This window comes from Mirounga leonina, unplaced genomic scaffold (assembly GCF_011800145.1).
Source record: "Mirounga leonina isolate KUSES-001 unplaced genomic scaffold, KU_Mleo_1.0 Mir_174, whole genome shotgun sequence".
NCBI classification, from domain to species: domain Eukaryota; kingdom Metazoa; phylum Chordata; class Mammalia; order Carnivora; family Phocidae; genus Mirounga; species Mirounga leonina.
In genome coordinates this window covers 12,149,417-12,175,108 of record NW_023270451.1, presented here as the reverse complement: position 1 = coordinate 12,175,108, position 25,692 = coordinate 12,149,417, and the positions used below count along the sequence as shown (strand labels likewise).

Genomic DNA, 25,692 nt, shown 5'->3' with positions numbered 1-25,692 from the left:
CAGGGTCCTGGGATCGAGCCCCGCATCGGGCTCCCTGCTCCGTGGGGAGTCTGCTTCTCCCTCTCCCACTCCCTCTGCTTGTGTTCCCTTTCTAGCTGTGTTTCTCTCTGTCAAATAAATAAATAAAACCTTAAAAAAAATTATCCTGCATTCTCTCTCCTAGAGCCAATTTTCCTCTATTCTTGCTTTAAACCCTCTGTCATCTATCACATACTTCATCTAGAATTAAAATGAGTGGATACTCTTACAACACTTTTTAAAATTTGTTTCAATTTTGTCTAGTTTGCATTATTAGAGACTTATTTAGGCAAAGTATTACATATCTGTATATTACCCTACAGTGTAAAATAAATGCAGTACTAATTAAGTGTCTGCTTGCAAGATATATGTGATTTTTTTAACTGCTAGAATATGTCTTAGATCCCCTAATATTTTTAGAGTAACATCTTGAGCCTTGGCAAGTTACTGACATCCTATTGTTCAAATTCTAACTTAAGTTAAAATAGTCATGAGTATGGAAAATACAAACTATACAACGAAGGGCTAGGATACAACATATAGTTTTTAAAACTTGCTGCAGTTTTGGTCCCATTGGGAAAAAGGAGCCATATATTCTTTCCATGTCTATTAATTTATTCTTTATCCTTTGAATTTCTTGAGTTTTACATAAAATATGTCCCAACTCTCTTGTTATGGACTAAGTAGTGCTATCCAATCAACCTATTTCTCTATATCTATCCATCTATCTATCTAACCTTCTGTCCTTATATATCCATCATTCTGTGATGATCTACCTGTTTAAATGTAAATTTTAATATAATTATTTTTAAATTTAAGCCGAATTCTTTGGTGCTTTCAATAGTAAGTGGATAATACATTTAACTGAGGCAAATAGAAAACATACTGCATACATGAGAGAATGTGAAATCCAACTTACAGATTTTGAAATCTCATAGAACACACATAACTATCATGGAAATTAGTTGGAGTTTTAGCTATCATAAAGACCGCTAAACATAGTTTGGTCATGTTCTTTCAGCATAACACATTTTACACTTTCATTTGGGGTACTGAAAAACACATATTTGATAACAAATCTACTTACAGAAAAAGAGCACTAATTAGAAACTCCTGGGTACATTTTAGCCATATTATGGTTATCTAAGCTGTGACATTTTCCTCTTCTGCTTTAGGAACAAAACACAAATTTTTAGCTGGGCTTAATACTGCCTGGTTTAAAGTTTACATTCCCCATCTTTCCTTATAGTTTATATACTATTTACTTAACATTTGCGTATGTCTGAAATTTTCCAACTAAAGTTTGATATATTAACCATCATAATTCAATAGAGAGATAAGCTTCTAAAGAATGAATGATCAAGGTATTAGCATATGCAAATAAAAATTTTAAATTATTTTAATAAGTTACTGGCTATAAGAAACGTACTTTTATTTATTTTTTATTTTTTTTAAAGATTTTATTTATTTATTTGACAGAGAGACAGCGAGAGAAGGAACACAAGCAGGGAGAGTGGGAGAGGGAGAAGCAGGCCTCCCGCTGAGCAGGGAGCCCGATGCGGGGCTCGATCCCAGGACCCTGGGATCATGACCTGAGCTGAAGGCAGACGCTTAATGACTGAGCCACCCAGGCGCCCCAAGAAACACACTTTTAGTTGACTATAGTTTATATAATATTCTTACAATGAAATTTACTTTTATCCATATCTTTCCAATAGATTTATATCCTGATATATATTCCAGGACATATTCTTTGATAGTAATATGACACCATTCACTTGAATTCTCTTTTCTTTTTTTTTTTATTATTATGTTATGTTAATCACCATACATTACATCATTAGTTTTTGATGTAGTGTTCCATGATTCATTGTTTGCGTGTAACACCCAGTGCTCCATGCAGAACGTGCCCTCTTTAATACCCATCACCAGGCTAACCCATCTCCCCACCCCCCTCCCCTCTGGAACCCTCAGTTTGTTTCTCAGAGTCCATAGTCTCTCATGGAATTCTCCTTTCTTTGTAAACTAAAATAAATTAATGCACTGTTAGAGGCTTGAAGCTATGCAACTGAATAAATATTTAACCACTCAAGTGCTTAACTCCGTGAATAAAACTTTCTTCATGGTGTTGTTAACAGATGAATTTATCTAGTTGTTTGTGGGTTTGATGAAATTATACTGTGAAGGTCACAGCATGTATTCTTGTCCTTTTATTAAAGATTTCTAAGTTGGTACTTTCCCCAACAAATGCAAGGAAAAATATTAAACTATCTTTCCTTTTTCAATTATTTGAAGGTTAGAAAAATCAAAGAAGGGAGATGGTATATCTTTGTAGATCTTTGATGTTCAGAAGGAAAATGACCCACAGCTTACAATAACATTTAATTTTCACTGAGAGCAGAATGTGTTACAGCTGTTCCAGATAATTATGAGCGCAAGGGCTGACATAAAAATAAAAGAAACCATACACTTTTGCATGAAAGTTTTGTTCCTCAAATCTCGAAAAGAGTAGAAAGCATAAATATGAGTAGAATGTCAGGCACATTGAAAATTACTTCTCAGGGTGCCCGAGTGGCTCAGTTGGTTGAGCGCTTGACTCTTGATTTCAGCTCAGTCATGATCTCAGGGTTGTGAGGGGGAGCCCCATGTTGGGCTCACAGGCCAGGCGTGGAGCCTGCTTAAGATTCTCTCTGTCCCTCTCCCTCTGCTGCCCCCTCTCTAAAGAAAAAAAAAAAAAAAAGACTTAAATACTTGTTGAAATTATGGTGGAAACAAATAAAACTTGTCTCCAATAGCATATATAAGTAAAAATAGTCAATGACACTTGTCTTATTAAGTCTCAGTATAAAGAATTATTCTTTTTTACTTTGTGTCTAAATGATACATTATGTTTAAGATATCATATGGTCCATGGAATATAATCCAAATCTGATCTTTGGTTTGATTCTACCTTGTAAGCAGGTGATAATACTGTGATTTGCTTTTATCCAAAGACCAATTTTAAGATATTCCAGCTCTCCTACCACTCTTCTCCAAGTAGGGGTAGGGAAAGAGTGGGGTGCTTTTATTTCTCACCTTTTCAGCAAAGCTGTCTTTCAGGGTAAAAACAAATGTAAATTATGCTGAATCAGACTTACTAAACAGGTGCACATTTCAAAAGGAAGTGACATCATAACCTGTTTAAAAGCCAGCAACTGAAATATCCACCAAATGGAGAATTTATTTTATTCCTCAGGAAAAGCTCTTGCCCCCCACTTCTGTTGATTGTTCCTTGTATCAGTTAGCTTTTGCTGTGTATCAAACCACCCCAAAACTGATGGACTTCAAACACTCCAGTTTCTTTAGTCCATGGTTCTGTGGTTGGAAGGGATAGTAATTCTGGTCTGTGATATGTTGACTGATCTCTGCTGGACTATCTCCTAGGTCTGGTCAGCTGCCAGGTTGATCGATCACTGAATGATCTAGAATGGTATCACACAAGTCTGGCTGTTGGCAGATGTTCAGGTAGTGGACCATTGGCTGGCACTCTTCACTTCTCCATATGGGCCCTCATTCTCCAGCAGGTTAGCACAGACTAACTTGTTCACAAGTACAGCAAGAGACAGGAAGTCTCAGAAGGCAAACCCTCATGAAGTCTCCACTTGAATAGTCTTGAATAGTATTTGCTCTTATCCCATTGGCCAAAGAAAATCATATGGCTCAACATAGGTTCATGTGGGGGAGGATTACCCAAAGATGCAGATACAGGGAAGGGACTTATTATTGCTAGCAGTCTATCTCACTCTCTTTCTCTTTCTCTCTTGCTCTTTAAAAATTTTTTTTTTTTTTTTTTTTTTTACTTTCTACTTTTTTCCCCCTCAGAATATGGCCTCTTGGGGCACCTGGGTGGCACAGTTGGTTGGACATCCAACTCTTGGTTTCCACTCAGGTCATGATCCAGTCGTGGAATCAAGCCCTGCGTTGGGCTCGTGCTCAGCAGTCTGCTTAAGATTCTCTCTCCCTCTCCCTCTGGCCCTCCCACACTGTTTTGTCATGTGCAAACACTCGCTGTCCCTCTCAAATGAATAAATCTTTTCTTAAAAAAAAAATATGGCCTCTTGTCACTGTACATGTTATGGTCTTTGGAATCACTTTTTCATGATAAAGATTTCTCTACCACAGCCGTATACGTTTCCATTTTCTTTTCAAAAATTAATTTTATTTCCTGAGATTAAGAATTCCTCATATCAGTGAGATCATATGATATATGTCTTTCTCCGATTGACTTATTTCATTCAGCATAATACCCCCTAGTTCCAGCCACATCGTTGCAAATGGCAAGATCTTATTCCTTTTGATGGCTGCATAATATTCCATTGTGTGTGTGTGTGTGTGTGTGTGTGTGTGTGTGTGTGTGTGTATACACGCCACATCTTTTTTATCCATTCATCTGTTGATGGACATCTTGGCTCTTTCCATAGTTTGGCTATTGTGGACATTACTGCTACAAACATTGGGGTGCATGTACCCCTTCAGATCACTACATTTGTATCTTTGGGGTAAATACCCAGTAGTGCAATTGCTGGGTCATACGGTAGCTCTATTTTCAACTTTTTGAGGAACCTCCATACTGTTTTCCAGAGTGGTTGCACCAGCATGCATTCCCACCAACAGTGTAGGAGGGTTCCCCTTTCTCCGTATCCCCGCCAACATCTGTCATTTCCTGACTTGTTAATTTTAGCCATTCTGACTGGTGTGAGGTGGTATCTCATTGAGGTTTTGATTTGGATTTCCCTGATGCCGAGCAATGTTGAGCACTTTTTCATGTGTCTGTTGGCCATTTGGATGTCTTCTTTGGAAAAATATCTGTTCATGTCTTCTGCCCATTTCTTGATTAGATTATTTGTTCTTTGGGTGTTGAGTTTGATAAGTTCTTTATAGATTTTGGATACTAGCCCTTTATCTGAGGGTTGCTGGAGTGGTGGGGGTGGGAGGGATGGGGTGGCTGGGTGATAGACATTGGGGAGGGTATGTGCTATGGTGAGTGCTATGAATTGTGTAAGACTGATGAATCACAGACCTGTACCTCTGAAACAAATAATACATTTTATGTTAAAAAAGAAAAAAGAAGATAGTAGGAAGGGAAAAATGAAGGGTGGGGAATAGGAGGGGGAGATGAACCATGAGAGACTATGGACTCTGAGAAACAAACTGAGGGTTCTAGAGGGGAAGGGTTGGGGGGATGGGTTAGCCCGGTGATGGGTATTAAAGAGGGCACGTACTGAATGGAGCACTGGGTGTTATACGCAAATAATGAATCATGGAACACTACATCAAAAACTAAAAAAAAGGGCGCCTGGGTGGCTCAGTTGGTTAAGTGACTGCCTTCAGCTCAGGTCATGATCCTAGAGTCACAGGATCGAGTCCCGCATCGGGCTCCCTGCTCGGCAGGGAGTCTGCTTCTCCCTCTGACCCTCCCCCCTCTCATGCTCTCTCTCTCTCTCATTCTCTCTCTCAAATAAATAAATAAAATCTTAAAAAAAAAACTAAAAAAAAAAACAAATAAAAAACTAATGATGTAATGTATGATGATTAACATAACGTAATAAAATAAAATTTAAAAAAAATTAATTTTATTTTCCCACTTCTAGTAAAGGTTTTTGACTAGAAAAACAGAATTATTTCCCTTTGTTTTTAAATTCTAAATAGTGCTGGGAACAAACTTGAAATGTCCTTCAGGCAGAGTGAGGCCTGAGCACTAAAAATTCTGCACAAAGTTTTTTGTAATGCAAGTCTCTGAGGATTTAGTTTGCATTTCTATTTAGTAAAGACCTGGGAGGAGAAGTCAAGGTTAATATTTGAAGATTAAGCTGCAGTCTTAGTATTTGCATATAAAACACTGAGCATTGATCAGAGGGAGATGAATTATGACTCTAAAATTTACAGTCTTAGTCCATTTTTAAAGCCTTACTGAAAACTTTAAAATTCTTTTTTTTAAACAGATTTCCAGGAGAAAGTGACAAAACTGGTTTTAGTTATTTTGAAAATTAGCTGTATCCTATAAAATGCTAAAGGAAACAGTATTATACAAGACTAAAATATTTTAATGATAAAAATAAGAACCCAGGAAGAGTGGAGTATCTGATATATAATAAAGCAGCCTTTTTTTTAAGCTCTTCTTTTTTTAAAGATTTTATTCATTTTTATTTATTTGACACAGAGACAGAGATAGTGAGAGAGAGAGCACAAGCAGGGAGAGTGGCAGGCAGGCACAGGGAGAAGGAGAAGGAGGCTCTCTGCTGAGCAGGGAGCCCGATGCGGGGCCCGATCCCAGGACCCTGGGATCATGACCCAAGCTGAAGGCAGACACTTGACCAACTGAGCCACCCAGGTGCCCCATAATAAAGCAGCTATTTTTATTAACTCCAAAATTAAAAAGGATAAAATGAATGTATTCATTTCTCTACTTATGATGAACTACTTACCTTAAAGAGGCAAGGTAAGGAAGCTAAAATAATAGATATTAAATAAGTTGAATTCCCTAATTTTGAAGGTTATATTTAATTGCAGTGATCATGGAACATTACAAACATATGCTCATTATTTATGCAGAAATCAAAATGTCTCTATCCTCCTGCTATTTTTATAACTGACCAATTTCAGAAGTGATAACAACAAACTAGTTTCCCCCCTCCATTTCCAGGATGTCAGCTTTTACCAGAACATATCAATTTTTCCTATGACAAAATTTGTCTTAAGACAAATCAAACATTTGTGTATATGTCCATACACTGATACCTGTGGTATGAATTTTATTTTTATTAAATATGGTAGTGTATATTTGATTAATTTTAGGATAGTTATAAAAGGATGTTTAAAGACTGAATAAAAATTGAAAATAACATTCTCCTTCCATATAAGTGTCCTTTAAAAACCAATTTTGAATAGTGTCTATAATTTTTAAATAATTCCAAAATTAAAATAGTTAACATTTATTGCATATACATTTATGTACTCAGGGTATGTAATCCATAGTTCTGACAATATTGCCAACATTCCTTTACAATGAGGTTGATAGGGAGAAGGTAACTTGTCTAATATCAAATAACTATAACATCCAAAATTAGAAGAGTCCAAAGTTCCTGTGCCACATTTTCTCCCTAATTTATCTCTTGGGTGGAGAAATAAGATTTCCATAAGCAAATTTTTAGGCAATGAGTATATGTATTCGGGTGTCAATATGCTCGGTAACAAAGATAACTTACGCAATGGTAGAGACAGAATAGGGGAAAGAAGTTCTTCAAAACACATTAGAATTTAGAAAACGTAAAGATGTTGGGACAAATAGTCAACGCTACTAGCTTAGACTGGGAGACGGTCATTAAGGTGTAATGGAATGAGATTGTCTTGGACCTACAGGCTACACTGCTCTTGAAGTGAGAAAAAGCCGATACTCCAGTAGGTCATACTAGAACTTGTATGAAAGGATGAGGCCAAGAGTTAATATGTATGAAGTACAATGAAATTGTAATCACATGTATGAAGTAGAATTCAAAAAAATAGCAGGAAGTCCAAAGAAGAATCAATTATTGAGTAAGGTTGCAAATATAGCATGTGAGGGAAGTTAAATGAGTTAGGTGTGTTTAGCACCAAAGAGTGAAAACATTGAGTAAGGAAGTATAGAAATCATATACAACTTTAAAATGTCCAAAGAAGGTCATAAAATTTCCACCTCTGTAAAGTGAGACAAACATGGACAGCTGTGTGTTTTGTTTAGATAGCCTGCAGCATTTAGGCAAGGAAGCTGGAGCAGGAAACTTCTTATGATATTAAAGTATGGATATCAAATATATATTCTGGATACCAAGATAGAAATTGATAATGAATCACAAAACATATCGCATTTTCATTGCATTTGCTATCTATTCCCAAGAAATATTTTCAGTTCATAACAATTTCTAAGCCTATCATTATTTTCTCTTTTTAAAATATTTTTTTCTTTTTTGCCAACCACATTATTACATCTATTACATCATTCCTCCAAATAGATATTGAACATCAAGTATGAACCAGGTACTGAGTCAGGTGCTGAAGTGATAGCAGTTAAAAAGATAATTTCCTCCCCTCATGGAGAGGGTTGGGGAAAAAATGATTAACAATTGTTAAACAGCAATAGTGATTAAAGAACATAGAACATTTACTAAGAGTATTTTAGCAAAGACAAAAGTGATATATTGATGGAAAACTTTTAAAAATATACTGAAAGAGTGCAATGTGGAGAACATTGACCCTGAAACACCTGGACATGGCATTCCAGGAATGCAATTAAGAAATGATACCAAATTTGATTTAAGAAATGATACCAAATTTGATTCTTAATTGGTTCTTAATTCCTTGTGATATGGTTTTCCCAAGTGATGGTTCATTTTTAAAAAATGGTTCTATTTGCAAAATATATCTTGAAAGGTTATATAATGCAATGACTTTTGAGAGAAAGTGAGCTTAGTGCCCACTGAGAGAGAAATTTTAATTCTGTATTTTGTTATATTTCTAAGATTAGCTTATATATAGAATTCTAGGAAGTTTGAGAGCTCTTATTTGGCCCTGTTTTCATACATGATAGGTTGAAATGGTTGAAAAATGAAGGGAGAATTGGCCAATCTAGTTGAATTGTTGTCATTTTAAATTTAAAATTGATTATATATATATTTTTTTGGTGAGTTGAATTTTAGGCATTATTCCAGGCAGATACCAAATAGGAATTGATTAACAGCTTTGACTCCTGTGGTCAAGAGGAAGAATAATGTGAAAAGGTTTTGTTTAACTTAGAGAAAGGAAGGCTAAATAGTTATGTGTTCGTATTTTCTTATGGCTCAAGTATTGAGGAAAAATAGGTAAAGTAAGAGTAGACTGACATATTTGGATTGAAAGCATGGAGCAGTGGTTCTCAATTTTGGCGTGCATCAGAACATTGCTAAAACCCAGAGTTCTGAGCCCCTACTCTTGAGTTTTTTGATTGGGTAGGTCTGGGCTAGGACCCTAAAATTTGCATTTTTAATAAATTCCTAGATGCTGTTGCAGCTGCTAGTCTGGGCACCATACTGGCATCGAGTATGCCTGGTTATGGGTGAAAGCCTTTGAGTGTAAAAGTCATCAGAACAATCAAAGCAAAAATAGTAATTAATAGTAGGGACAGAGGTATAGCAGTGGCAGGAGAAATAGTTGCAGGCCAAGTGTACTAGGGCTGTATTTCATTGCTTGCTTTGTCTGTAGCCCATTCATAGAAAAGTTGTCCTTTCCACAGTTCTATGACCCTGAAAAGACCATGCCCTATCACAAGTGAGAATCATAACACTGTAAGATCCAGGAGGTTTCTTTGAAGGACTTTGTCTTGTTCATTACTGTATCTGTCACACTGTCCCTGATTGCAAGTTTACTCAACCCACAAGCTGCTACAAGAATCTCATGAGTCAGAACTGAGGCATGAAGGATGCCTGCCTGCAGTGAACAATGGAGCTATGAAGTGAGCTGATTACACCCAAATCACGAGGAAGTGGAAACCCAGGAGGAAACAAGGAAGTCAGTAGGTAGAGAGGAGAGCTGACAAGGTGTTAACACTGTCCTTGAGAGCAACTCCACTCCTTCAGATGACTTTCCTGTGTCCGTAAAATTAGCCCTACCTAGCTTGCTCTTCTTGGATTACTACAAGATTTTCTAGTATCTACTGAGTAACTTTCCCCTCTCTTTTCTTTTTTGGAGAGAGACTGGTTATGTCTCTGCTTCATGCTCCCAAAAAGCTCACGCCAGGACCTGTAGACTTATTTCCCTGGAGTCAGTTGCCAATAATAGGCACTTCTAAAAGTTTGTCAGATGAAAGCAAATTCCCTTTGCGACCCACTGGGTTCTATAAGGAAGTTCCTCTGGAATAAGATACCCTGTTTTAACTGCCAAGGTCTGCCAGTCTCAAGGGCTAGTTCAGATAGAATGTGTCTTTCTAAGATACGATTCCAGCTGTAGTGGTCATTTTATACATTTGACAGGAAAAAAAGATTTTAGAAAGCTCACTCTGGCCGCCACTGGATGTGTCCCTGGGATTCGGAATGGTCCTTGGAAGAGAGTATTTGGGAAAATCAGGCCCTTTTCAATTTAAAACGTTCAACCAAAACAATAATTTAAGAAATGATACCAAATAGGGGCGCCTGGGTGGCTCAGTTGGTTAAGCGACTGCCTTCGGCTCAGGTCATGATCCTGGAGTCCCGGGATCGAGTCCCGCATCGGGCTCCCTGCTCGGCGGGGAGTCTTCTTCTCCCTCTGACCCTCCTCCCTCTCATACTCTCTGTCTCAAATAAATAAATAAAATCTTTACAAAAAAAAAAAAAAAGAAAGAAATGATACCAAATATAACCAGAAATCATCCTCCAAGATAGTTTTCAACTTTAAATTAAGGTTAAGAAAACTCTGTGGTTTTTTATTATTCTTTTAAAAATGTCCTTTCAAATATTTCCTTTGAAAGATCTTCATTTCAGATATGCAGATTCAATTCTAACTAAAATGCTGAATGTGAGACTGATGAAGTATGAATAATATGCTTGGTTATCCTTTGGCTACTGCATTTTCATACTTTGTACACAGGAGTCTGATACAAGCCATGAGCTAGGGCCACCTGGGTGGCTCAGTCAGTTAAGTGTCTGCCTTTGGCTCAGGTCATGATCCCAGGGTCCTGGGATCGAGCCCTGCGTCAGGCTCCCTGGTCAGGCCCCCTGCTAGGGATTCTGCTTCTCCCTCTCCCTCCACCCCTGCCCCCACTCGTGCTTGTGCTCTCTCTCTCTCATGCTCTCTCTCTCAAATAAATAAGTAAAACCTTAAAGAAAAGAGGTTTTTTGTCTTATGGATAGATGTTTTGCATTACAAACCATATGCCCCTTTCCCACCAGGCTCCAAGTCAATAGTGAGCTTAGTGGGGATTTTGTCCGTAGTTTTCTCTCAGGAGGGGTTCTATGGCTAAAAACCGTTAGAAAACCCAATCCTTAGATACTAAATTAGTATGCTTTTCCAATTAGCTAAGCTAAAATGTCAATTTTTTTCAATTTTATTTACTATAAAATCAGTGATGCCATGTACACAAGCAGTGAGGTATCATAAAATACCATTTGTGTTAGCCTCTTGATGGAGTACTTACCTCAAATGAATAGATGAACTTTTAAAATCAGTTTGTCATTATGCAGCTGCAGGTAAGATTGGCACACAATTTCCCGAGTGAACTGAAAATGCTATCAGCTCGTTACTGTGAGCACTTATGAGATTGTAATAGGGTGTTCTCGCAAAGGGCATATGCTTTAAAAAAGCAGCTTAATTCAAAGCATCAATTGATTCCTTAAGAACAGGGTGTTAAGAAGAAAGTTGCCTGCCAGAGGGAAGAATATGATCAGGGATTAGGAGGCAGGCAAGATTGAAAAAGAGGAAAGAAAAAAATGGAAGTGTTTGCAAAAACCTAAAAATTGTACCGTGAAATTATTTTAGAAGCTCAATAGAGGGGTAGGCAGTCAAAAATCTAAGGGAATCCGAGGAGAATGTTTTGTCATAAAGGAACAATAAAAGAGTGAAAGATGTTTCCTTTGAATAAACCTTCTAGTTTACTTTGTAGAATATTAAAAGTCATTTAAAATGGATTGTTATTTTGAAGATCAAGGTGAGTTCTCACAGCTGTCATGTTGAAAAAGTGTGGTTAGCTCTCAGTTTATCCTGCATTTTCACACTATCCACTTGGTACAGTCTGGTAAATATAGATTCCTTGTTGGTTTTGTTAGTTCCATGAGAATATCTGTGCTCTCTTAGCACATTTAATGGCTACAATAAAAGCACACAAAAATTCCCATATCGTATATAGTAATTTCTTTAGGATTGTTAGGTTAGTAATTTCCAGTAAATTAAATCATAGTTTATCATGTGTCTTTGTTTCATTTTTTTAAAAACTGTGCTTTGCAAAGCAGTATTATGCAATTGACAATATTAGTTTACCTCAGTCCATATGTTTGAAACTCTCTTACACACTTCAAAAAAGATTGAGCGTGAAAGTTAAAAAGACAGATAGGAACAGGGGGTCAGGGGTGGTTCAGTCGGTTGAACATCTGACTCTTGGTTTCGGCTCAGGTCATGATCTCAGGGTCATGAGATTGAGCACCCCCATGGGCTCTGCACTCAATGCAGAGTCTGCTTTGGGATTCTCTCTCTCTCTCCCTCCCCTCTGCCCCTCCCCCCCCAATAAATAAATAAATCTCTTTTAAAAAGATATAGGAACAAAGAATTATACTCAAAATAGTTTTCTGAAAAAGTCTTTTCTAATGTGCAAATTGCATTGGTATATAGATAAAGCAATTTGTTTAAAATGCAGAGCAGTTTTAAAGAATATTTTTTAAAAGTTATAGTCTTCTCTCTCATAGAAATTAAATGAATATGTATCAAAGATTATTTTAACTCATTACTAGAGAGCGACGTAAGATGTTATATTACTCGTTCAAGAGAGAATTCTAAGACCCATACAAGTATAGGGAACAAGGAGCTTTGAAATGAATTTACAAATAGATGCAAAGCATAATCAATTGCATACCAGCACACATAATGAAACTGCATGTCTTTGGACAAGAATCCTTTTGATTGGGGGTGCCTGGGTGGCTCAGTTGGTTAAGCGACTGCCTTCGGCTCAGGTCATGATCCTGGAGTCCCGGGATCGAGTCCCGCATCGGGCTCCCTGCTCGGCAGCGAGTCTGCTTCTCCCTCTGACCCTCCTCCCTCTCATGCTCTCTGTCTCTCATTCTCTCTCTCAAATAAATAAATAAAATCTTAAAAAAAAAAAAAAAGAATGCTTTTGATTATTATCAGGTTTTTTCCATGAAAGGCAATTAGGTGAGCTAAACACAACACCACAGTTTTTCCTACTTTTGAAGTCCTCTTTTCTAAAAGTAGTAATTTTTAGAATGTTAAAACAAATATGGATTAACTAAACCATTAAGACTGAATTTCCATTAATGATTGCTTTTTTTCCTGGCACAATGCTAGTCTTTTATGTATAAATATGTATATATGCAGGTATATGTAAATCTAATATGCGTATTTATATATGTATAAATATCTGTGTATTTATATATAAATATAAGTGTATTTTTATATATAAATGTATATGCATATATATGTAAAATATACATAGTTTGTCTCCTAATTCTATCAACTACCATTAGAGGAAAGTATCATTTTATCGAAGAGGAAACTAAGACTCAAGAAGGTGACCTTCCTGTGCTACCATAGCTCTCAACCATCCCAATGAGGATTTGGACTTGTTCTCTTGTTCCAAGTCTCCTACTATTCTTGCTACATCAAAATTGATACAAAGAAGAGCAATAATTAGTGATGCTTATTTATGATGATTAAACACCAGAATGGGCTTCAATCATCAATTGACCATGTAGCTGGTGAAATTTATACTTTATTTGAAACCTGTGAACCCAAGTAAGGTAGACTAACCATCACTTTCAAGTGATGAACTGCAGTTAACAACTCAAGGGAAGCCAAAAAGAGAGCCAAAATAGGAAGCTTATATTTGATTTATGTTGTATTTCTTTTTTTATTAAAGAAAATATTTTGCGTTTCTTGAAAATTTGATTTTTGTAGTGACATGACATGTTATTAGTCATTACTAATAATACTAAAGATAAGAATTTTAATCTTCCATTTTTAGAATGCTAAAATAGAAAGATTATTACCTCATTTTATTGTGGTTTGTCATGATAGCATTGATTCTCTACCATATTTTTATTAAAATGTATTAAAATATTGAGTTCAGTTCTAAAATATAGCCATAATTTAAAAACCCATCTGGAATACATCTCTGCTAATATTAGTGGCTCTATTATTGTTTTCCTGCTTTATAATTTGACAACTGCAATTTTTGAAAAGTGGATAAATGTATATTTTTATAACTATCTTTCCCTCCCCAAATGCCACATTTTATATTTTAAAGGACTACTAAAGAAATGCTCTTTAAACAGTGCTATATTTGTCTTTTGAAACCAAATACCAGTAGCATAGACGACCACAAAAAAGTTATTCAGTAAAATCTTGGTACCAGCCCTATAAATTAAAACAATATGGAAAATATGTTGTTTTGAAAAATCAAGGTTGGTATTTTTTCAAGTTTATTACCTGAATTATTACTTATGGTAGAATAGGGCACCTTTGGTGATGTATTAGTCAGGGTTCTTCAGAGAAACAGAACCAATAGGATGGATAGAGAGAGAGATTTATTATAAGGAATTGGCTCATGTAATTGTGGAGGCTGAGAAGTCTCAAGATCTGCAGTTGGCAAGCTGGAGACTCAGGAGGGTGATGGTGTAGTTCCAGTCTGCAAATCCGCAGGCTGGAGACTCAAGAAGCACCAATTTTTCAGTTCACATCCAAAGGCAAAAAATATATATATAGTCAGCTCAGATTCCACCTCAAGCAGTGAAATAGGTGGAGTCTTTCTTACTCAGCATCTTTGTTCTATTCTGGATTTTAATTGATTGGATGAGGCCCACCCTCATTAGGGAGGGCAATCTGCCTCCCTAGGTCTGTAGATTCATATGTTAATCTTACCCAAAAGTACTCTCACAGACACAGGCAGAATAATGTTTGACCAAATGTCGGTGCATCCCATGGCCCAGTCAAGATGACACATAAAATTTTAGCTGATAAAACACGTATGTTTATGTCTCTAGTGGGGAAAAAAATGCTGTGACCTTTACCATGTACTTTGTTCTTTCAAACCCATTTAAATGGGGGGGGGGGGAGGAAAAAGTAACACACTCATCCACAAACTTTTTTTTTTCCAAGTACCAGTCATCTTTTATTGGATGTTAATTCTGAATTAGAATATGAAAGGATTCAAGGGTGCCAGGCAAAGGTCATGGTCAGGAATGCTGAATGTGCCTCCACACTGGGCCCTCTTCAGTGGTACTTGCGTAGCTGCTCGCTCCTGTTTGAGTTCCTTGTAACGAGGACAGTAGTTGAAAAGCACATAAGATGCCAGCACCGTAGAAATCCCAGCAACACCCCCTTTCTTCACATGGACATACTTGTTGTAATACCGGTAGTAACCTCTTTGAAATGCTCCAGCAGTGCCCTTAGGGGTGAAATCCCGCATCAGTATCCAGCTGGGCAGCTCTCCTAGTTTCACATCCATGAGCTTCTTCTCCTTCACTGGTACGACTGACGCCATCTTGGAGTCCTGGGTCATTCACAGACTTTTTGATGCAGAAAGCAAACCAGCATTAGATTTACTCCTCTACTTAATGTCAGAGCAAAATATTTTTTTTGGCGAAATGAATTTTTAGTCCACAGTAAATGACAACAAGAAGAGTAGTGTTTGCTTGATGATTCAAAGCTGCATCTATTCTGTGGAAAGAATGATTATTCCACTTACATTTAAATGTTTTCTATTGCACTGAATTGTTTCTATAAGAAATCCAAGTCTTCAAAGTGTTTAAGAAAGTGTTGATGCTTTTTATAAACTGAATGCTCTAAAATTATGCATTAAGAGTAATGCGTGAGAGACTTTTCCTTCTTTTACCTTAAGTGGCCAAATAATTGCTCTTATTATTACTGGATTTGGAAACTATTGACATATTACGTTTTGTAAACTGGATTTTGTTTTTAAGTCCCAACACCTGTCTTTCCTCTTGATTTTTTTCAAGTTTATCTACATTTCTAGAATGGCCCACGAAACTGGTTCAGCTCTATATAGATTTGGGAAGACTTACTGGATGCTCATATCTATTCTCAAGCATATGTGCTGCCTGATGTCAAGCAGTTTGGTTAAAGCTTTTTTATGTGGATTTATCATTCAATTTCTTGTTAATTTGACAACCCTGATTTAAGATTACTGTTAAAATCTTAGAAGAAATTACACATTTTCACAATGATTTTTACATAGAAAGCCAATAATCATCATTTTAGTCATAAAATGCAAAACAAATTGCTTTATACATACAAAATGCATGACTCTGGGTTAAAACCATGTCGTAAAAGAGGTTCATTGTGTTTATTTCTTAGTTTCTGTTAACATATGATTATATGATTCTGAGAATAAATTATTGACATATTTAAGTGCTTTAGACTTGTACACTTAATATTCAGGAGGGAAATACTTGTGATATATGGACTTTAGAAATAATAATTTAACAAAGAAAATAAAATCAGAAAGACTAGGAAGAGCATTTAGGGCAAAATCATTAGACTCAAATCGTAAGTGCATGGGGATTCACAGTACTGTTTTCTCAACTCTTTTGAAAATTTACATGATACAATATAAAAATCTTGACCTAAAAGAGACATTACATAGTTTTTCAAAGATGAGTCATCAAGAGATTATTTAATTTATGGATTAGGATTGTGTAGGTGAAGAAGAAAGAAATCTTTTTCTTCCACTCTTCTAGTTTCTCACCTTGGGCTCCTTAACAAAACACAGATTAACAAGAGGAAAGCATACAAATATATTTAATATAAGTTTTATGGGGCACAGGAGCCTTCATAAGGAAACGAAGACGCAAAGAGGTGGGTTAAACCTGAGCATTTTTATGCTAGGTTTGATGAAAAGCGGAAAGTTGTGGGCAAAAGGATATGAGCTAAGTGCAGTGAACTGGGGGGATACTTAGCAAGGCCTGTTTATTCGAATTCCTCTCAGCATTCCTCATCTTTAGAGACACTGATGCTCCTTTCCTCTGGGGTAGGAAGGGCACCTCCCATGTGAGAGTCTTAGCTGCTTCAGGAAAGAAGCCTCAGAGTCCTTTCAACATCTGCCATTCCCCAGTTCCTTCAGCTTAAGAGATTCAGTATGCCAAGGTGCCATAATTTGGGGTAACATGTTCTGAACCCTGTCAATTGCTAACTTTGTCTATGTAACTATAAACTTACAGACATCATGAGAAATATTTAAATAAAAGTTAAGTAGTTAATTCATAGTTAAATAAAAAATAGTGTTAAAATCTGTTTAATTTACATTTTCAATATTGAATAAGAGGCAGAAATGATTCTTTCTGATGGGTTTTGTCAGCTGTTTTGGAGTAAGCAAAGCCCTAAAATCAATTAATTCATTTAGTCATTCATACATGTTCAACAGGTATGTATTTATTACTTACTGAGGCCAGATACTAAGCTAAGCTTTGGTAATATAAAGATGAAGAAGACATGGTACTAACTTTGAAGAAATTAACTGGAGGAAGCTGGAAATTCCCACTAACAATAGTGTAGTCGAATGCTAAGTGGAAGACATAGGGGTCAGAATGGCAGTGACTTGGGTAGAGATAGAAGTCATTCTTGGCAGACAGAATAATGTGTGCAAGTTCATAAATGAGGGGAAGAGTATGTATTTTTCAGAGGCAGAACTACAGTAGGGTATCAAAGTTTCATGGTCATTGTAGATTCTTTTGAGATGTTCTTCATATATAATACAAAGATACCATGACAAATTAAAAATAGTTTGTCTAATATAAAACACAAGGTGTATATGTGTAATAGTAATAGTACCAGGGCTTTTAGTGTTCAGCATTTGGCTACAAGTGAGTTTGGCTTTGTTTCATGTGAATTCCACGCAATCTATCCCTCTAAGACACAGATCTCAACCTAGAGTGATTTTGCCACCAAGAGATATTTGGCAATATCAAGAGACATTTTTGACTGTTACAGTTGGGAGCTTGCTACTAGTACCTAGTGAGCAGAGACCAGGGATGCTGCTAAACATTTTACAGTGCAAACAGCTTCACATCACAAAAAAATTATCTGGCCCCGGGCGCCTGGGTGGCTCAGTTGTTAAGCGTCTGCCTTCGGCTCAGGTCATGGTCCCAGGGTCCTGGGATCGAGCCCCGCATTGGGCTCCCTGCTCCGCGGGAGGCCTGCTTCTCCCTCTCCCACTCCCCCTGCTTGTGTTCCCTCTCTCGCTGTGTCTCTCTGTGTCAAATAAATAAATAAAATCTTAAAAAAAAAAAAATTATCTGTCCCAAAATGACAATAATGCCAAACTTAAGAAACCCTTCTCTGAGATTACTCTTGGTCATATTATGAACAGTACAAGAAAAACAAAGCTCTGAGTTCTCCATATTTATTGATGTACGTAAATGTTTTAGTATGAATAAATTGTATTATGAATTATAAAACATGTATACCTGTGAACCTCTTACCCACTTTAAGATCTAAACCCTCTCTGTTCTATGTCATCTACCGTGTGCTCTTTCCCTAACTCATCTTCTTAATTTATTCTGAGAGGTGATTATTATCCTGAATTTTATGTTTTATTCTTACCCTTTAAAAATAATTATCCTTAGATAGTTTAATTTTGCTTGGTTTTGTACTTTATAAAAGCAGTATGATTGTCTTTGTGTTCTTCTATTATGTGTTTTTATTTTATTCAATATTATGTTTTAAGGAATCTTTAGCATTGTAGAGAGAAGCCATATTTCATTCATTTTCACTGCTGCATATACTTTATATAATTTATACAGCCATCATTTTTTAACGGACATTTGGGCTATTTTTATTATTTTTTGGTGCTATAAACATGATGTTAAAACCATTGTCATATGCCTCCTGATGGATATATATGACAGTTTTTTCGGATATATATTTAGAAGTGGAATTGCTGGGTCACAGGCTATGTGAACAAACGTTTAGATAATGCTATAGTTTTCCAAAGGTTATAGTCACAGTACTTGAATATTTAGAGATAATGAGGATAGTACTGGTTCTTTGAGCAATTAAATGAGATAGCATGATAAAATACATCATAAATGAAAGAGAGTTACGAAGACAATTTGGTGGGGGTGTGGTTATTGATAAAAATGTTACCATATGACTGGAAAATCACTTCTGTTATGTGGTAGAATATAAATTTCATTATTGAAAATTTCTATTATTGGTGAGAAAAGAAATGTAGTTTAAAATAAGGTATGGTTTCTGTTTTGTTCTATTTTTATATTTCTAAATTCCCAGAAGGTAGCCACGCTTTTATATTCCTTTGTCTCAGGGGCATATATAGGAATGAAAGAAGTTACTAAACAAAGATAAGCCCTCTCCCTGGCTTTTGTTTTCCAAAACATAAAATACTGAGGGTTTATGCTTAGACTGGGAGAGGTAGGAGTTGAATTTGTGAGTGAGAAAAGTCCTTAGCTCAGAAGGTCCAGGGAGTTGGGGCATCCTACTTTCGTTATTTGTCCCTAGTGGGGACTCCTACTTTCCTCATTTGTCTCTCTCCAGGGATCAGACCTAAGAGATTCAGACCTAAGAGGAAAATGCTGTGTGGTATACTTAGGGAGAATGCACTTAGGTGCTCTAGGCGCCAGGCTTCTCAGCCTCAGTAAAAATCTTGATGCCCAAGTTTCAGAAACACCAGAGGGCTAAACATCCTATTAAGGGACTATGCACCCCGGAACCACAAACCTTTTAGAGGTGATGAGTGGGATCCAAAACCAGAGAATATGCCCACAAAATGTTCTGTCCGGATATGAAAGACCCTGAGGATCTTCTCAAGATTCTATAGAGAGGGAAGAAGTCTCAATAGTGCATTAAATTGAAACCCCTTCCTTTTTCGTGGAATCAGAGTCATATATAATTTTAGTTAGATAAATAATGAGTTATTTTTATGCCTAACTGGAGTACTGTAATACTCATAATTACTTAAAAAAAAATCTGGGAGTGGGAAAGGAGCAAATCACAGACCTTTATACATTGACTCATTTCTAACAAGCACTGCAAAACTTAAAGTAGGGCTCTAAGGTGGAGCAAACTGAAATTGATTAAATATTTTTAATGCCCTGCAGAATTAGAACATCAGTGTGTGTGTGAGAAGTGAACAAGTTCATCTCAGTTCTCCATTTCTCCAAATGCTCTTACACATAGGTATGAACATGGAGAAAGGAAAGGCCTGGGGATAGACAAGAGTGTGTTAAAGGAGTAGAGAAAATTCATCCTGGAACAAAGGCAGGAAGTAAAGGAAACTGAAGCTCTGGTTTGTGAGCCCATCTTGGACTTTCTGGAGCCAGATATGGAAGAAGATATTCTATTACGGGTAGGAAAGTTCACCCGTCTGGAGTTGGCAACCTCATCCAGACTGGGAAATGCTACCAATTCCTCATTCTTACGTATTTTATTTTCTGTTGAAAGATTGATGATTACTCTAGCATCAGAGTGGGTGCATTTTTTCATATGTCTGCCTTAGTAAGCCTGCTGGGGTCTGGCAGCTTGCCTCACCTGGCAGCTGAAAGCTAGGATATACCCCTCTGCAACACTATGGGTGGAAGAAAATTTGCCTTGGCCTGTGTTTGTTTTAGACAGACCTAATAACCACCACCTCTAGCAACAACCAGGAGATTTTGACAAGTAGCCAGTTTGCTAAGGTTAAACATAAATCTTGAAACATAATTTGATAAGAATAAAATAATACCGTACATTCTTCATTTGGGGGGTGTTTATAGCAAAGTATGTCTTACCAAACTACCATGAGTTACCTCAGGTAGACTGTGAAAATGGCAGAATGGGTGGTTCTTTTGTGAAGAGAAAGCACACTCATACCAAAATTGGAGTGATGGTATTTTTGCATGAAGTCTAGGCTTTCTGCTAAAATTTTAGCAACAGGTTTGCAAACAAGATAAACAAGGGAAGATTACAGACCAATGGTTCTGCGAGTGGCACGTTGATGAACTGGTCTTGGAATCTCAAGCCCTATGTGATACCTATGGGTAAATAAAGTACAGTTCCATATACTGTGATTTCTGACTCTGCTTAAATGTTAATTAAAAATAACCTAAAGTATGACTTGTTAAAGTTTGTGAAAAATGAAACTATAAATTACTCATACATAAAATAGTAAAACTCATAAATATTATGAACCTATCCATAATAAAACTACATTATTATATATTATTTACTCATAAATGGAATTATAATATCAATTGGAATATAATTAGGACTCTAATTCAGTATTCTAGGAAAAAAATTTGGCTCCAGTTAACATTTGTTAGTTCTTTACAAACTTAAGGTGTACTCATATGGGCAGGTGGTGGGAATTTTAGGTAGGACAACTCACAGCCTCATTTGGGTTGCTTATAGTTTTCAATTTCTGCCATTCTTGTTTCATAATCAGACATTATGCTTGCTTAATTTCATTTTCAATTTATTTTGTCATGCACTTTTTGTGTAAATAACTTTGAGTAAGATAAATATCTCTATCAATAGAATTTTCACCTAGGATTTAGTAACAATTTAACTAATGTGTTTGGTGTTTTGAACACATACTTGCCATATCTTTATTGCTAAGGAGATATGTACACATATAACTGAATGTGCACTGTATGAATTTATCACTGGTTTATTCTTCATTGGACTGTGAGCCTTGGTATGGCAATGAGATCTTTTCCTGGTTTCAGAGAACAGCATTGAAAAGTTTGAGAGACACTGATAAAGAGTGATTTCAAAGAGCATCATTGGATATTGATACAAATCTAATTTTTTTTAAGATTCTAGGTATTTCTTAGAGAGCATGAGAGGGGCAGAAGCAGGCACCCTGCCAAATAGGGAGCCCAACACAGGCTCGGGGCTCGATCCCAGGACCCTGGGATCATGACCTGAGCCGAAGGCAGATGCTTAACTGACTGAGCCACCCAGGTGCCCTGATAAAAATCTAATCTGGAGGCAAAAGTAAAATCTAAAGGAGCTCCTGGAGAAAACAGAAATGCATGTAAGACTTGTTGTGAGTAAAACTATAACAGGAAATGTTGGTCTTTTTTGTCTTGGTCTCCGTCCTTGCCAGTTCTTACTCCTCTCCACCTGTCCCTTTGAAGATACACTCCCGGCCTCTGTCCCACCCCAACCCTACCACTAACCCTACACTCGTCCTGCACTCACTACATTCTCCTTCCTTCTGCCCTCCCAACACACACATACAACAATGCATCTTTAACATAGTCCATCAAATACCCAGTATTCAACTACATAAGTTATCAAATCATCCAGTAAACCTATAATTGTTTAGGTTACAGATCCCTATAAATATTGGTTCTTTCATGGAACCATCTTATAAAATACTAATGCAGTTAATTCCATTGGCTGAATGTGGAATTTTTTCTAAAATGAAAAAATAAAACATAAAATATAAGCAACCAATATCCAAAGTTGATACATTATAACAATGGTCATCTTAGAAATGTTTCTATGTATATATCTGTTACATTACTAGAAAATGGTTTTAACATAGAGTTTTCTCCTAGCCTATCTGCACTAAAGGGAAGGGAGCCCGGTCATGGGTCCTTAACTGTTAGAAGCTGGCCCTGCACTGTACTTTCCTAGTTTGACTCTTGCTGGCCCATGTGTTTATTATCTTCACTATGGTCTGTCTTTCTACCATTTTTTGTTTCCATTTTTCTTGAACTGTTTTGATCCAGGAGGGTTGAACAAAAATTTTTGCCTAAGAAGAGTATCATATTGGATATAAAACTACAGGTTTAATAGAGGCTTAAAAAGCTTTCAAGAAAAATCAATAGCATATTTGGAGATTGGAAGGAGACTACTGTCATTATGGAGGGCCTCATAAACATCTTTGCAGCATGGAAGGACGGACTCAAAATGGATAAGACTAGAAACTGGGTGAAGCCATGCCCCAGAGGTTTATCTTGACATCAAAGGTTTAAAAAAAAAAAAAGAACATTTGCCATTTTAGCAAATTAACATAGTTCTAAATGGACAATGCCCCCTGCAGAGTTTCCTGTTATGGCTCCCATTGCCAAACATGTGTAACACTAAATGGGGTAGATGATGTACAATAAAAGCACATCTTCAAATATTCATTTCGGGAGCAGCAAGTCATAATTGTTGGATTTAGAAAGGTCAGTGGATCCTGAGTTTCCTATTAGTGTATTTTTGATACTTGCTCAATTTTTTCAACTGGTAGGATTATTAGCTAGCACCAATTTAAGTTTGAAGATGATTTTATCTAGTAGCCTAATTTTTCCTGTGAATTAGGAAAAAAAGTATAACTTTTAATTTGATCAGTTAACATCTTTTGTCCAAGTCAAAGAAATTATTGAATCATGGCTTTAAAAACATAACTGCCCCAAGTAGCTAGAAAGGAGTGAGATGGGGGTGCCTGGGTGGCTCAATTGGTTAAACCTCCCACTCTTGATTTTGGCTCAGGTCATGATCTCATGCTTTGTGAGATCGAGCCCTGCATCAGGCTCCTCACTCAGTGGGAGGGTCTGCTTAGGATTCTCTATCTCCCTTTCCCTTTGCCTCTCTTTCTGCTTATGCTCTCTCTTCTCTCTCTTTTTCTCACATAAATAAATAAATAAATAAATAAATAAATAAATAAATAAATAAATAAATAAATAAATAAAATCTTAAAAAGGAGTGAGATGAAGAGTCTCACATAGATGGGATATAAATATATGAAACCACAGCAGGAGATCCTACTGCCTTAGTTTCAGAAAGTCACCTTCAAGGCTCAGATTCAGAGGTACTTTTCTTAGAATATCAGCTCTACCTATGTATAAGCAGTAAACTCTAAGTCTCCCTTTTCCCATGAATAACATGAAAAAAAATTAGTATATACCATACTGAGTTGTTGTGATGAGTATATAAGATAATGCATGTAAAGTACTTAGGACAGAGTACCCAGGTGGGAACTTAGTATCTGGCAATTACTAAGTGAATTCTGAACACATCTTAGCAGAAAGCTTTCTCTCACCAATGAATCTTTCATGCCTCCCCAAATGCAGCTCTGTAGTCTCCTAGAAATCATACCAGTAAATAGTCATCGCCTTGGGGTTTAGAACTGATTATTTATATATGTAACTGCTTGAATGAAGAAGTAACACCATTTCTAAAGAATATTATTTGACAGGACATACACTGGATTTGTTCAAACACTATAGTTCTCAATTATCTGTAATTGGGTTTTTAATAAATGGTGAGGTAAGGAAGGAAACAATATAAAGAATTTTGTAGAATCCACTTAAACATACTTTAACCAGCTGCCATTAAAGGCCCTTAAAATGTTAGTATCTTCTATGAGCCAATTATGCAGGTGCCTATTTCCAAAATGTCTTATATAGTCTTAGGAAATAATTTAATTGGTACTTTATAGGATTTTTTTGGTTAACGTCTTTATTCTAAAAGGATCGTACATGGGATGCCGGGGTGGCTCAGTCGTTAAGCGTCTGCCTTCGGCTCAGGTCATGATCCCAGGGTCATGGGATCGAGCCCTGCATCAGTCTCCCTGCTCAGCATCAGGCTCCCTGCTCAGCAGGAAGCCTGCTTCTCCCTCTCCCACTCCACCTGCTTGTGTTCCCTCTCTTGCTATGTCTCTCTCTGTCAAATAAATAAAATCTAAAATAAATAAATAAATAAATAAAAGGATCATACTCAATGAAAGAAGAAAGAGAAAGCAACAGTTTAAAGATTTTTAAGAAGGAAGGTTAAATGGAAAATATAATGACTAAAGAATTATTGACGTAATTAAAGTTTAAACTTTAATTTGAACAATTTGAAACTAGAGTGGTATAAACATCATCCTGATATAGAGGTTTTAGCTTGTGTGTTTTTTTTTTCCACTATAGCCCGGAAAAAATGGGAGTATTATTCACAACTCCTTTTTTTTAAAGATTTTATTTATTTATTTGACAGAGAGATAGCAAGAGCAGGAACACAAGCAGGGGGCGTGGGAGAGGGAGAAGAAGGGTTCCCGCTGAGCAGGGAGCCTGAGACGCGGGGCTGGATCCTAGGACCCTGGGACCATGACCTGAGCCGAAGGCAGACGCTTAATAAGTGAGCCACCTAGGCACCCCTATTATTCGCAACTGTTAAGTCAACATTGTTTAGTGCATCATTTTATAGGCATGCAGGACAAGTCCAGGGAAATAAGTAATTCATGTGCTTTGGAAAAGAGCCTTATTTAACCAATTTCCCCCACTTCTTTCCATTTATGTCATCTTCTGCCAGGAGGAATCAATTTACTGTTAAGTTGCAATAGAACTGTCTTAGCTTGTTGATTCCCCGCAAGCACTTTTACATATATATCACCTTATTTTTCTAGAGCCATTAAATCACAAACATCCCATTACAAAGGAGCTTGTTAAGAGAATGATAGGAATTGGAACTTTACCATATTGAGTAATCAAAAATACAAACTTGAGTTTGCATTAGTCCAGACATATACGCAGCCTCCTTGGAATCACAAAGTATTTTAATACTTGTAACCCCTAATGGATTTGGCTTTTTATCTTGTCTAAGAAACAAAAAACAAAGAGAAATCTATTTAGTTTTATCTTATCATTGCTTTTGGAATAACAAGTTCAGTATTTCAGAGGATCCATGAAAATTCACTACCATATCTAAGACAGATTTTTTTTTTCCTTTGTGGTTGACTTGTCCAAACTGCTTTACATCTATTTGTCTCAGTTTCCCCAAACCCAAAGTCAATCCATCCATGTTTTATTTATTTGGTTATAACAGAATTTATAATTTGGTAACTTCATAAAAAGTTTTTGAGTATCTACTGTATATGAGTTATAGTGGCTTAGAGGCAGAAATACATATGAAAACAGACCAATTACCACCTAAACCTTGCTCATTGGGAATTTACAGTCTAGTGTAAGAGACAAGACTATAAAACAAGTCTCTAGT

General features: G+C 36.6%; 1 protein-coding gene and 1 pseudogene across 1 annotated transcript in view; one reads left to right on the top strand and one right to left on the bottom strand.

The window, feature by feature from the left end:
• Nucleotides 1–25,692, top strand: part of SEMA3E (semaphorin 3E) — a 244,295-nt gene that overhangs the window by 60,480 nt on the left and 158,123 nt on the right. The gene's annotated exons all lie outside the window — the stretch shown is intronic.
• Nucleotides 14,977–15,279, bottom strand: LOC118020694 (annotated as a pseudogene).